This window comes from Arvicola amphibius, chromosome 8 (assembly GCF_903992535.2).
Source record: "Arvicola amphibius chromosome 8, mArvAmp1.2, whole genome shotgun sequence".
Classification (NCBI taxonomy): Eukaryota; Metazoa; Chordata; class Mammalia; order Rodentia; family Cricetidae; genus Arvicola; species Arvicola amphibius.
The window spans coordinates 93,854,440-93,868,525 of record NC_052054.1 but is presented as its reverse complement, the minus strand read 5'-3'; the positions used below and the strand labels follow the sequence as shown (position 1 = coordinate 93,868,525).

Below are 14,086 nucleotides of genomic sequence, written 5' to 3'. Positions count from 1 at the left end.
AATTATAACCTCAAAACAATACACATTTTTTTCTAAGGTAGCAAGTTGATTGAAAAGAAAAAAAATGAGTATCCAGTCTTTTATTCTACTGATCTAAAATAGACCTGTATCATAAAATTAAAAACAATCTGTAGGTAAAGGGAGATTAAAGTGGAAATGAGCAGTAGGGATATGGATGTGAAGGGGAAAATGGACCAAGGAAGAGGAAAGGCAATGGTATTGGATGGGTGAACATATAAAAACGTAAGATAGATGTATTAAAAAATCACATCCAAGCCCATTAGGTTGCACAATTAATGCACAATAAATATTGAAAAGCCCTTTTATAAAACTTATAAATTAAAATTATTTGCAGTAATTAAGTATGAAAAAATTTTAGCATGTTTAAATGCATTTTAATATTGCTCCATTATTATTATAAGTAACATGAAAAGGAAAAATACTGATATGAAAATAAGTTAAATAATTTAAATTAAACATGTATTTATTGAACACCAGCTGGTCATGGTAGTAACTAATAATAATGCTAAACACAAATATTCTATTTTATATAGTTTCTGAAGTGACTTTAGTAGCTGAAAATGACTCTACTGGTCTTCAACTCACTTTCTGAGCTCTGTCCATACAAAAAATTCAATAACTTTTGTTATTTGATTGTGTATTATATTTTTCAATCTTGACTTCTTCATCTACTGAATCTTTTTCTGAAACTATGGAACATAATTTTAGTTCCTTTGTCTGATATCCCCTAAGTCTCTGTTCTGTGTCTTTCTATGTTGCTGAATTTTCTGGATCAATTGTCATCTGGATTATCTTTTCCCTACATGACAAGCCCTGATCAAGGCTGTGAGAACCCATGCCTCCTGAAGAAGGACAGAAGATAGGAGGTCATAGCTTCCAGTTTCAGTTCGGAAATTAAATCTGATTGGGAATCTTTAAAACATGTAATCAATATAAACTTTTTTGTATGGTATTATTCTAGGCTACCACAATACGCTCAAAATATTTTGCCTGCCCTGTTTTTGATTCCCTGAATTTGACTTCATAGAAAAAACAGCTAAGAAGAGGACTAGGGTTTTCTTTCCCTCTCACCCTGCCCCCTCCCACCCTGTCCTCCACCCTCCCTCCCTCCCTCCCTCCCTCCCTCCCTCCCTCCCTCCACCCCTACTTCCCTCCTTCCCTCCTTCCCTCCCTTCCTCTCTTCTCTCTTTCCTCTCTCTCTTTCTCTCCCATTCCTTCCTAGGTTCATTTTCTTTGTCCTTCTCTCTCCCCTCTCTCCTTTGCTTCTTTCTTCATTCATTTAATGTCCTTTTCTTCATTTCTTCTTGCATCTCCTTCCCCTCTTTCCTTTCCATTCTTCCTTTTATCTTTTTCTTTATTCTCCTCCCTTTCCTCCCTCCTGCCTTATCTTCACTCCTTAACTCTCTTTTCCTTGCTCCCTTTCTTTCTTGCAGTTCTTGGTGTCTCAACACAGGGTCCCATTTTTGAGAGGAAGTAGTTTATTTCTGAGATATATCTGTAGCCAACTTGATTTCTTAACCTTTCTTTACCAACATTATCTGTACATTTTTTAGATGGCTTTCATTCTTTTAGATAGGAAATAATGTTTTCTGTTTTTTTAAATACACCTGCCAATATGTTATGACTTCATTACTTCCATTTCCTCAGTGACTTGATCAACCCCACATCTTTAGATTCTTTAGTGTATCATAGAGATAGATCTTATGACTTCATGTTTCCTTAGAAGTCTTTCAACAATTTTCAATACCTGTATCCTCTAAAGTGTGATTCCTGAAACAATTTCAATTTACACATATGTACATATATATGACAAAACCATATACAAATACAATTTTGCAGCTTTAAGTATGATATAACCTTATAATCATTTATGTATGTATACACACATATATATGTGTTTTACACACATGCACGTACCCATATATTTTATATAACTACATATTTGTATATAAATATATGAATATAACTATGCCACTGGCCAGTAAATTATATAAATTACAAATATGCATATTTACAATATGCATACATATATAATTTATGGTGTATTTTCTGTTCATGTGTTGCTTTCATTGGTTAATGAATAAAGAAACTGCTTTGGGCCCAATAGGACAGAACTTGGATAGGCGGAGAAGACAGAACTGAATGCTGGGAAGAAGGGCAGAATCAGAGACACCATGGATCTTCTGCCTGAGACAGCCGCTGCTTAGAATCTTGGGTAAGCCACAGTCATGTGGCAATACATAGATTAAATTAAGGGTTAAATTAAGATGTAAGAATTAGCCAATAAGAAGTTAGAGCCAATGGGCCACGCAGTGTTTAAATTAATACAGTTTCTGTGTTGTCATTTTGGGTGTAAGCTACCTGAGATGCCAGAACAAACAAAGGGCCCACTCTCCTTGTAACAAATTTATAAACATAAAAATACATATTATATATAATTTATAAATGTATCTAATGGACATATTTATCCGTGCTTTTTCAATCTTCCTTTTGCTTTGTGTATGTCACTAATAATAAACATGTTACCCAGATAAAAAATTTGGCCTTATGAGTTCTTATGTTTCCGGTTTAGATGGAGATATTGAGACAACACTGTTGAAGCACTGAAGACAGAGGAACTAAAATAGGGTTTCATAGTACAAATGTGCAAATTTATACAAATTTCTTACACAAATTACACTTTATCATTTACTAAATTAAAAATGAAGTGTTTTGAGAGACTACCATATACTTCAATTATTGCTACAAATACCTGAAAATCTATAGTTATTCATATCCTGGAAAATAAATTAATAGGATATTTGCATTACAGAGATAATAATTTCTGACCAATAATTCAATTCATTGTGGATGTAACTATTTTGTCTTCTTCTTCTTCTTCTTCTTCTTCTTCTTCTTCTTCTTCTTCTTCTTCTTCTTCTTCTTCTTCTTCTTCTTCTTTTTCTTCTTCTCCTCCTCCTCCTCCTTCTTTTTCTTTTTCTTCTTCTTTTCTTTTTTATATATTTTTTTCGTTTTTTGCCAAGGCTTGTATGAATCTGACCCAATGCTCTATAGCAGACTCTATTGCCATGAGGCCAGCTTCGGTCTGCTCTCCCTCCTTTACGACCACCAAGACCAGTGTCAAGATCCAATGGGAAAGGGAACCGGAGGGTCTTCTTTTCTTTTTTGAAAGAAGAGGATATGGTTGAGTCTCTGGCTTTACATATGCTATGCAAACTGTCTTTATTTTTCTGATATTTCTTAGATTTTATACAGTTTATACTTTTACATTCTTCTCTACATCCTATGATTATGTATTTTTATGATTATATCTTAAGATAATGAATATATTAACATATATATTGTGTATTAGCATGTTATTTTTCTTCAAAACGTAGTAGAAACTCATTCCAGAAAAACGTATGGAAGCAGATATCCTATTAAGGCGCCATAGTCACTCTCCCAGTTTTGCAAAGAGACACCATTGCCAAGGCCATTTATAAAAGAATGAATTTTACTTTAAGAAGATGAGTTGATGACCATCATAGCAGGGAGCATGGCAGCAGGCAGGCAGACATGGCTCTGAAGTGGTTAAAAACTTGCACTGTCCCTACAGGCAGCAGTCATGGAGGAAGAGACTGGGCCAAGCATAAGCTTTTGATAGTTTAAAGTTCACCTCCAGCGTTACACTCCCTCCAAGGCTATACCTCCTAATTCTTCTTAAATGGTCCACCGACTTGGAACCAAACATTCAAATATTATAACATGGAGTGGTCATATTCATTCAAACTATCATATAATAGATGTAAGTGAGGCTCTGAAAGACAAATATTGCTTGTTTTCTTTCATATGAGTCATCTATATCTAAAAAGATAATTATGAAAACAGAGGAATCTATTTGGGAAGATATATAGGACTGGTGGAAGGGGGGAGAGAAAAACCAGACTATTCTATTGGGTTACAGTGACTATGGCATGTTGCATAATATATGATGATGTGGGATGTCTCTCAGAATGATGTGAATATGTTTTATTACCATTGGTAAATAAAGAAACTGATTTGGCCAATAGCCAGGTGGGAAATTCAACCAGAGAAAAACACAAAAAGAAAGGCAGAGTCAGGGAGATGCCTGCAGCTACCTGGAAAGCAAGATGAGAGGTAACAAGCCACTGGTCTCATGGTAAAATATAGATTAATAGAAATTATTCTACATTACATTAAAGATAGAACCTAGATTAATTTTTGCTAATAAACAGTCCATATTTATATTCTATTTTCTCTTTCCCATATTATTCCTATGCTTGGTTTCTATTAGTATCATATGTTAATATATATTTGTGGGTTACTTGTGCTTTTAAATATAATGCTCTCTCTTCTTGTAAAGGAACATTTTCCCCATTGCATCAAGAATTTTACTTGATCTTTCAAAAGGATTTTCAACACAATGAAGCACACTCTCAAGAAACAATGAATAACTGTTGAGTCCTTGTGATCTTAACACTTTTTTATTATATACTAACACGAATTATGCATCATCATATGCATATTTCACTTGAATAAGTCTTGATTATTAATTAGAATGTGAGGGCTTTTTTGTACAAGGACTGTATCTTTTATATATATATATATATATATATATATATATATATATATATATCTTTGCCTAATACAAGATTTAGCTGATAGAATTAGTAATTAAAATATAAATTAATTTTAATGGCTATTTTAAAATGCAACTCAAGATTAATAATAATTTTAAGCATATAAAATTATTCATATTACTCTCTTCTTGGACATGTATATTTGATATTTAATTGTTTCTTACCACAAATTAAGGAAAACAAGTTATATTTATTCTAGTATTGGTGCATACTCATATCAAAATAATTTGGTAAATTTTTGTTGATCAACTGTACTGGAAAAGGTGGTTATATTCAGTCTCAGTGTGATATACTTGATGTAACACCTTTGTTTGGATACACAGTTAAACTTTTAGCAGAAGAACCTAGCTTGTTAATTTTAGGAGATAAGAAACTATTTATACATAGTTGTATCTGTCTTGAAGATCCTTGGAATTATCTCCTAAATCTACTTTCTGTTAATTAGCAGAAGTCAGAAAAGCTCTTTCATAGAACTTTTCCATTGTGTACTGTTGGTTTCTTGATAACTAATTTTATCTAACTTTAGAGTGATCTCATGTATCATTTTAATCTTATTGCTACAAAGATGAATAATAAACAATCTGGTTTAAAATTCTAGTTACATAGCTTAGGAATTCTTTCAAAATAAATATTTATTGGTTATTATATTCCACTGCCTCTCATCTATAACTATAATAACTAAATATACAAATGACTTAACATGGACATTAGAAGACTCTAGAATGAATGAAGTAGATAACCTCAGGGATGGAATTCCAGCATGAGATTTGTATAGCCTTTGGCATGAATGCCACTGGCAGAGAAAGGTAGCCCAACTCTTCAATCGACAGGGGACAGGGAGCCAAGAGCACCTATAGTTCTGTGTAAAGACAAACATTTTGATCTAGTCACTGATCTCATAGTAGACGCCAGAAAAGGCAGAAGAAAGTAGGTTTAAGAAAATAAGTAACTCACAATACTGTAAATCATTGATGCAGTTTAACTATGTTCCAGGTTCATCGGTTTTCCTAATTTTTTTTACCTAAAACCCTTGCTTTGGACACAGAGCTTTCTAGCAATAAGTAAACACATTCCTTTTTAGATTCTATCTAGTAGGAGATACTTATTTCAGTGGTTTTAGTTTTGAATGTTTGGGTTCTGGATAACTTTACATTTAAAATTTATTCAATGGAATATCAATCTGTTATTTAATTTTATAAAATCAAAATAGCGGAAAGCTATTAGAAACATATACTAGATGCTTCTCAGCAGTGGCCCCAACATAGCAAAGAATTCGTTTCCAGCAATTTTTGTTTCTGGGAAGCTCAGAGAGCTGAAAAGCTAACTCTCTGAACACATTGTTTTGATTTAGAGGACAAAAATGAAATAGGTTTACTTTGAAATTAGAAATTGCTAATCCTATTTCCTAAAGTTGTTAACAGTGAGTCAGTGTTTACAATTGGATTATCCACTGCACCAAGGGCTGTATACCATGTGTGATGGAAATTGAAAAAGCCTGCGTGAGGAGCAGCCATTGATTTCGTGTTGTGGCACAACTGTGGATACGCTGCCTCTTTAGTGCTGCACTCCACTGGTCTATTAAAGTGCACTTCCAAGATTAGAAGCACATGAAAGTAAATCATTTAGTGAAGAGAAAATTGAAAATACAATTATGTATGAGATTGACTTAACTTTTGGCTGCCTACATAATAATTATCTTTTAAACTGAGTATTTTATAAAAAAAAAAAGTGTGCAGGTGTTATCAAAGCCATCACGCTGAGCTGGGAGATAATTGCTGTTTTGTGTTGCTTCTATCTTTTCATAACCCATGAAGCCTGAGCTGGTTTAGTCCTCATGTCAGGATGCAGATGTCTTTAGCTTTCTTGTATAACAAGTGCTATTCAGGGTTTTCAGAGGAACAAAATTAATTCTGATATAAAAGTCCATGTGTGTTAGTTAGCCAGCCAGACAGGCAGACTGGAAGACAGATCGACAACTGCTACAAGGATTTGTCTTTAGTTATCGAGAGTGTTAAATGCCATGATTTGGAATGTGAGTCGATCAGGGATACCCATAGGTAATAATGATTTCTTTCTCTATCAGAAAGCTTTATATATAAAGAGGGTCAATGTCTGAGTTACAGGCTGAAAACGTGTTGACTCGAGACCCCAGAGAGTAACTGTTTGAGTTAAAGTATGAAGGAAACAAAAAGCCAAAAACCCTCATTCTTTTTAAGTTTATCTTTTAAAACAATCTCTTTTTATTTTACATACCAATCCCAGTTCCCCCTCTGTCTTCTTCTCCTTCTCCTTCTCCCTGCCCCTTCCCCACATTCTTCCCAACCCTCAACCTTCAGGTGCTCCTTAGAGAAGATAAGGCCTCACATGGGGAGTCAACAAAGTCTGGCATATAACTTAAGGCAGGACCAAAGCCCTCTCCCAATATTTAGGCTGAGGAAAGTATCCCTCCGTAGGAAATAAGCTATAAAAAGTCAGTTCATGCTCTAGGGTTAAATCCTGGTCCCCCTGCCAGGGGCCACACAAACTGCCCAAGCCATACAACTGTCACCCACATTCAGAAGGCCTAGGTTGGTTCTAGGTAGTTCCCCAACTGTCAGTCCAGGGTCAGTGAGCTCCCACTAGGTCTGTTCAGATGTTTCTGTGGGTTTCACTATCATGGTCTAGCCACTTTAAGACAAACAAGAAGGGAGAATTTCTTTTATTTGGGTGTGAGACAGTATTTTATTTGTTTTATTCAGAACTTCATTAATTGTATGGGGCTCATTCACATTATGGAGGACAATATATTTTATTACATCTACCAATTTAAATGTTAATAGCATCTATAATACCACTCTTAAGAGAAACATTCAGAATAAAGTTTAAAACAAATCCCCAGACTCCCTTTGATCTAGCCAAGTTGGCACATAAAATTAATGACTACAAACAGAAAGATTGCTTGTTCCTGTTGTGTACTAGTGGACTTAATTATTACCTGGGATTCAGATAACATGGCTTGAAATACCTGAACTGATTTCACATTTTGGTTATATTTATAAATATTTCAGCAAGACAACAGTTCGAAGAGCGTTTCCAAAATTCATCCATTGGCACATAGTATAAACATGATAGAGATGGAAGTGATTTATTTGTTTGGTAGAAGACTAAATCTTCTTGTGGTGATGTTATCCCTCTACCTGTCATCCTCATTAAAGTCCGGGTGTGTACTAGTCATAGATTCTTTTCATATGACAAAATAGAACCTAAGACATGCTATGAACCCTGCTGCGGACCAGCTAAGCATACTCACACCTATGGTCTTGTCTTTAAGTCTTCTGTCTGGAGCCACAGACACACATTTCAGACTCATTCTTCTTTCCATTGTCTTATTTACCTTTACTTACATTGGACTAATAGGATGTGAAAGTAGTAATATGTATTTTAAATGTAATTCTATACGTATATGTGTTTTTCCCAGCATGCATGTCTGTGCACTGTGTGTACTGCTTGCATTCAAAGGTTGAAAGAGACCATGGGATCACATGGAAACTGGAATCTTGGATGATCATGAACTACCATGTGAGATCTGAGAACCAAGTCCAGGTTTTCTGGAAAAACAGCCAGTGCCCTTTGTTGTCCATCTATCCCTCTATACACACTTGTAATAATATTTTTAAAGTATAAAATGTGTGCACAAGACCTATTTTCCTATTAGCAGTAAAGACAATATTAATAAATAACAAATTAAGAATATTCTTAAGTACCATGGAAAGTTGCTGCCAATGGTTTGTAAAAGTTAAAGGTGGTGAACATTACTTTTAAAGAATAAGACTTGCAAAATTACCAGCAAATATTTCCAAACATCATTTTGATTATTTCATTCCTTAGTTCAGTCATTTGGTATACACATGCGTGTACATGTCTGCTGTGACTTTCCTGTGGAATCCAGAGGATCACATTTTCATCATGGGGTTTCAGGGGTTAAATTCAGGTCACCAAGTTGTTGGTGAATATGCTTGCTTAACTGGTGAGCCATCTTACCAGTCCTCAAGCAAATATTTTAAAAATGAAAATAGGCCGTATTTGAGATTTTATAAACTAGGTTGTGCGTGATGAGAAACAACGATAGTAAACAGTGTCGAGATAATCACATATGAGGCATAAGCCCAAATATACAAACATTATCAGCTGATAAATATATTACTTATATGCTAATTCTATTAAAGATAATTCATGAACATAAATAGGCATAAATATGTGTTTATATCATTTTCCCTTTAATTTAGATGACGATCTTGACCAGTGACAAGGAGGATGGTGATCCATCAAAATCTGACTTCATAAGTAAGTAGTAATTCACATGTTTAATATCCACTCCATTTTAGTTCTGTCTTTAGCACTGAGGTAATACTCTTTGTTTTAGTCTGTCCGTACCACAATTTTTCCTGGTTTGAGTTTCTTTATTGTGATTTTGGGTACTAATACCACAAGCAGACACTATGAAATCAAGGGGATGATGGCTGAAGGGTTGGATTGCTAAACATAAGTTTAGACTTTTAAGAAAACTATAGATTTTTGTTTTTTTGTTTGTTTGTTTGCAAGTAGGTAGCTGAATTGGCACAGAGAGTCTCAGCAGACTGCCGACTCAGTATTATATTACTTCTTAGCTCCCTGTGAACTTAAGGGCAAACAGGGACTTCTCAGTTTTTGCTTATGAAGACAAAGGGAAAACCTTCTTTATAAAGTAGAATGTGGTTCCAGAAGCTTCTTATTAAAATGACATTCTCCCCGTGGGCATGTGTATTAAGATCCAGTTCACCCAGCCTAAAATCAATTACTTCTGCCTATGGCAATGAAAGTCTGAGTTAAATGTAATTCTCAGAGGTAGTTAGCATTCCGTTGAAGGATATTGCTTCTATCCAAGAGAGAAGTTACCCAATTTAATCAATTCTTGGCCTGTTAAACTTCTGATAGTAAACAAGTTAGATTACCAAGTGTAATTATTAAGTATAGCAATTAAGAAACTGTTTCGGACAAGTCTTGGGGTAATCAATGATTAGTAAGAAGGAAGCTGGGTAATACTTGAATGCTTATTCAGTAACCCATGCATAACAATTTTAGCATAAACTAGCTTCTGTGAGTCTAAACTTGCCTGCTTCTTAGGCATTCTGTGCAGTGTACTTAAGGGTTGCTTACCAAAGGAGGAACCTATGTGGATTTCCAGCTTAGAAAGTTCAGATGTTCTTCCATGCTCTCTAAGTGGAATATCAACTGGCTTTGCTACCTCTTCTCTGCTTACTTTGCTAGCCTCATTCCTGCTGTCAGTAGCTCTTGGTATCTGTTCTCTTCATTCCACTTGAATTCTCTTTTCTGGCCAATCTAAATCAATTTGTTATTTCCTCAAATGCAATATAGTGTCTCCCTTCAGGCTCCCTATATAAGTTATTAACTTCATTAGAAACTGTTAAACTCTTGTTTTTCGCCTAATTCATACATTCTTGTCTTTCAGGATTAGTACTCTTAGACACTTTCTGTCCTGTGCCTACAGCTGATGAATGTTCTTTCTTCCCAGTCCCATCATGTTCTGGCTTTGACCTCCTGTAGCTGCTTCTGAGCTGGGCAAACTGGTTTGTTGAAGCCTATATGTAACTCATGATGTTTATTACAAGAGTGTAGGGGCTAGGTGGGTAAGTGTAAAAAAAAATTATTGAACATTTATCAATCAAATCAGATATATTTATAATGTTTTAGTTGATAAGAAGAGGCTCACAATAATGAAGAAATTTGATCCAAAACCATATGACATGGAGGGGCAAATATACTTTGATTTCATACAAAACACAGTCGTGAAATTCTAGTGAAAATATGGTTTGCTATTTTCGAATGAACCTTTGGGGAAAAAAAGAAGACAGATTCATCAATTAGTGATATGAAGGGAGGAGAATGACCTTTTAAAAACGAAATTTGGCTCTTCATAAGATGCCAATCATTTTATGATTAAAATGTAAAATGTATTTTATAGTACTAGAGAAAAAATATAGGCAAATGCATATATTTTGCATTGGTGAGCAACTAAAACATCTTGGATAACCAATATTATCATAAATTTTTGTATAAAAGAATGTATTTTATAAATTGATGCATACCCTTTATCTTTTTGGATAAAACAAAAAAGTTTGTCTACACTGCATCAGCTGTTATCCGTAGAATGTAGAGAATATGCTCTCACACATATACCTAGCACTATTAGAGTTTTTGGTGAATTCTAAATCTGCAGATAACTGATAAGTGTGTGAGATTAATTCCAAAATGGATTATCAATGGCAGGAAGGGGCTATTTTATTCAATTTTATGCAAAGTATAGAGTACAGAGTAACATGCAAAATAGATAATTAACTTTTCTTCTTAGATACATCTTATTTCAGCAAGTTGAGCCTCTAAGCAATTCACAAAGATAGCTTTATCTCATTACATCTATTTGTGTAGTGTGTGTGTGGCTTTGGATATTCAAACTGGGGAGTTTCAGATGCAAGACATGTCTGATCACCGTGGATCACTGAGCTACAATTTCAGCTATACATCTATTTTAATAGTATCTAAACTATTCTGTGTCTTTCTGAAAACACATTTTCTTTCTCTGTGTTGAGTCCTTTCATTTTTTTCCCTAGACACATCTTAATGATGTCTTTGATTGTTGAAGTAAAATTTTTAATAGAAAATAGTTTTCTTTTTTTTCTAATTGCAGGGATTTTTTTATTACTTTATAAATAATACCAATCAAAATTCCCACTTCCTTCCCTCCTCTCACTCCCCTCCCGCTCATCCACACACCCTCTGTTTTCCCTCTCCAGTCCTAAGAGAGAACAAGGCACCCTGCACTGTGGGAAGTCCAAGACCCTCCCTGCCTACATTCAGGCTTAGGAAGGTATATATCCAAAGAGAATAGGATCCCAAAAAGCCAGTACATGCAGTAGAGAAAAATCCCAGTGCCATTATCATTCGTCCCTCAGTCTGCTCCAATTGTCAACCACATTCAGAGGGTTCAGTTTGATCCCATGCTTGTCTCTGATATTTGTTCATATTTTTTATATTTGTTTTCCTTAACACATTGTTTATACTCATAGAATAACTGTTTGGAGATGTGATCAGTCATATTATTTTATATTGTTTAATTATAGCACAACACATTGAAAGGAACAGAAAATTTTTGAATTACTGATTTGAGAATATTTTTTTTTTAGTAAAGAATTATAGTCTACTCATGTAGAAGCAAAAATGAAAGAAAAGACAGTGTTTAGAAACTGGTTTAAACATTTGTGTGGAAATTTTATAGTGTTCTTTCAGGTAAGTTTTTTTCAGGTAAGTTTCAGGTAAGTTTTTATCCTACTTGCTGCAGTTTATGTAAATAGTATTAAATTTAACTCACTAAAGTTTAGTGTATTGACATCAGGAAGAGTTTTGAGCCAATGTCTTTTTAATGAAGTTACTGCTTTATTTATTTTCAAAGTAATTATATATGTCACTGATCTTATCTGGTCATTCATTCGGGTGTCTGAGAAAATGCAGTTTTGAAACATGGATGGGTACGATATTTACAACAGATTTATGGACATGGATCTTTTGTGTGTTTCCTTTAACCTACAAATACCTGAAAAGTTTCTGAGCTTATTCATGTGCATTTTTAAGACCAGAAGGTTTAGATAAGCATCTTCGGAATTAGACACTGTTTGCTCAGATGTGGCAGGTGTGCAGCACTTCGTCTTGGCTTGCTTACAGAATCTTAATCCATACAGGAAGTATGCCACCTTATCTGCCCCCATCATTAGTTCTAGAGACACTGCTAAGTTTGGAGAGCCAAACGTAAGCACGAGTTGTTCAGAACAGCTTGATGCTAAGCTGTTCTTGTTATCATGGTCACTTAAAAACAAGGTACTCTCGATGCATACCCGTTTCCTCAGAATTCACCCTCAGGAGGGCTGATTTCCCCAGTAAGATGCTTATCTGACAGCCAGTCTCTTCCACTGATGCTGGGTAATTCTAGTTCTGTATTAGCAAGCACTCATTCACCTGTGACTGACTTACCTCTTCAGAGTCCCCAGAATACTCAGGCCCTCCAGGGCTCTCTACTTTAATTCTAATTTTCCTAAGATAGAAAGGACTAAAAACGAAACTGCCTGCTTCATAGTTAGGGAAATTTCACATCGAGTTGACAGCATCACTTTTTGTGATGGGAGAAGCGGAGGGTTTTTTTGTTTGTTTGGTTTGGTTTTTAAGTTTTCTTTAGGCTAAGAAAATAGTTCAGTGTAAAAATAAATGCTAAATAAGCAGATGGACTCAAACATGATCCCTGTAAAAAGCTGGGTGCAGTGATGTAGGTTAGTAATTTTAGTGTTGGAGAGGTGGAGAAAGAGGGATGCTCGCGTACCCTACTCACCAAATCCCAGGTCCACGTGAGAGACTACACCAAAACAAAGGGTATATATATATCCATTTTCCCTGCCCCTATCACCAACCCTGCACACACGCGCACACGAACCCATGCACACAAAGCAAACTTTCTTGCTCAGAATTCATGATCGTCCCTCAAAGACTGTCCGACCTGTCCTCAGTTATAAATAGGAGAATAAACAACAGCTTAGAGCGAGTCTGAACACAGGCAGCCTACAGAGCTAATACCTTTATCTTTTTCCCATCACACTAAGCCCACCACACAAAGCAGGACACGATCCATGTCTCGTAAGGCCGTACATTTGCTGAGAGGAAACTGCCAGACTGCTCTCCTCTCTTCTACAGATGTCATTTATATATTCAAGCTGTAACATTACAAATACAATCATGTATATTTCAAAAGGGAGTTGAGTTGTACTGTAATTTGAATTTTCTCTTTGTTTTCAAAGATAAAACATTTTAACAGTTTAGGAGACCATTTCGGGGTTCCTTGTTTTGCTTATTTTTTTTTCTTGTTTTGTTTTTTTTTTCCCCTGAGATTAAGACAGTGCATGCTTATAGCGTTAATTACTTTAGAAAATGGTGTGTGTGTTTCTCTCTCTCTCTCTCTCTATCTCTCTCTCTCTCTCTCTCTCTCTCTCTGTGTGTGTGTGTGTGTGTGTGTGTGTGTGTGAATGTGCGTGTGTTTTCTTTCAGAGCCCAATTTCCACTCATTACTAGAGAGCTGAATTCTAAATCAAGGATTGTAGAGGAGAGATGCGCAACCTGAATAAAACATTTCCAGGGGAGTCTGAAGAATAGTCCTGAATAAAGGGGGCTGAAATGTTCTTGAACCATAATTGGAAAAACTTCAAGTGTGTGTACTCGGGAGCACATGCGCCGAGAAGGGGTTCATTATCATTATTCCTCACGCTGGTTAACATTTATAGGGCCCCAATAGTATTTTTAGTTTTGAGTTGAGCACAAGTGCCCTGATAAGTGATCTTCTGTCTAAATTA

At 35.3% G+C, this 14,086-nt stretch overlaps 1 non-coding gene across 1 annotated transcript; it reads right to left on the bottom strand.

Moving 5' to 3' along the window:
- Nucleotides 1-3,044: 3,044 nt before the first annotated feature.
- On the bottom strand, nucleotides 3,045-3,173 carry LOC119822076. Its single transcript, XR_005286682.1, has one exon. It is a non-coding gene; the product is annotated as a small nucleolar RNA SNORA61 (small nucleolar RNA).
- Between the last annotated feature and the right edge of the window lie 10,913 nt (nucleotides 3,174-14,086).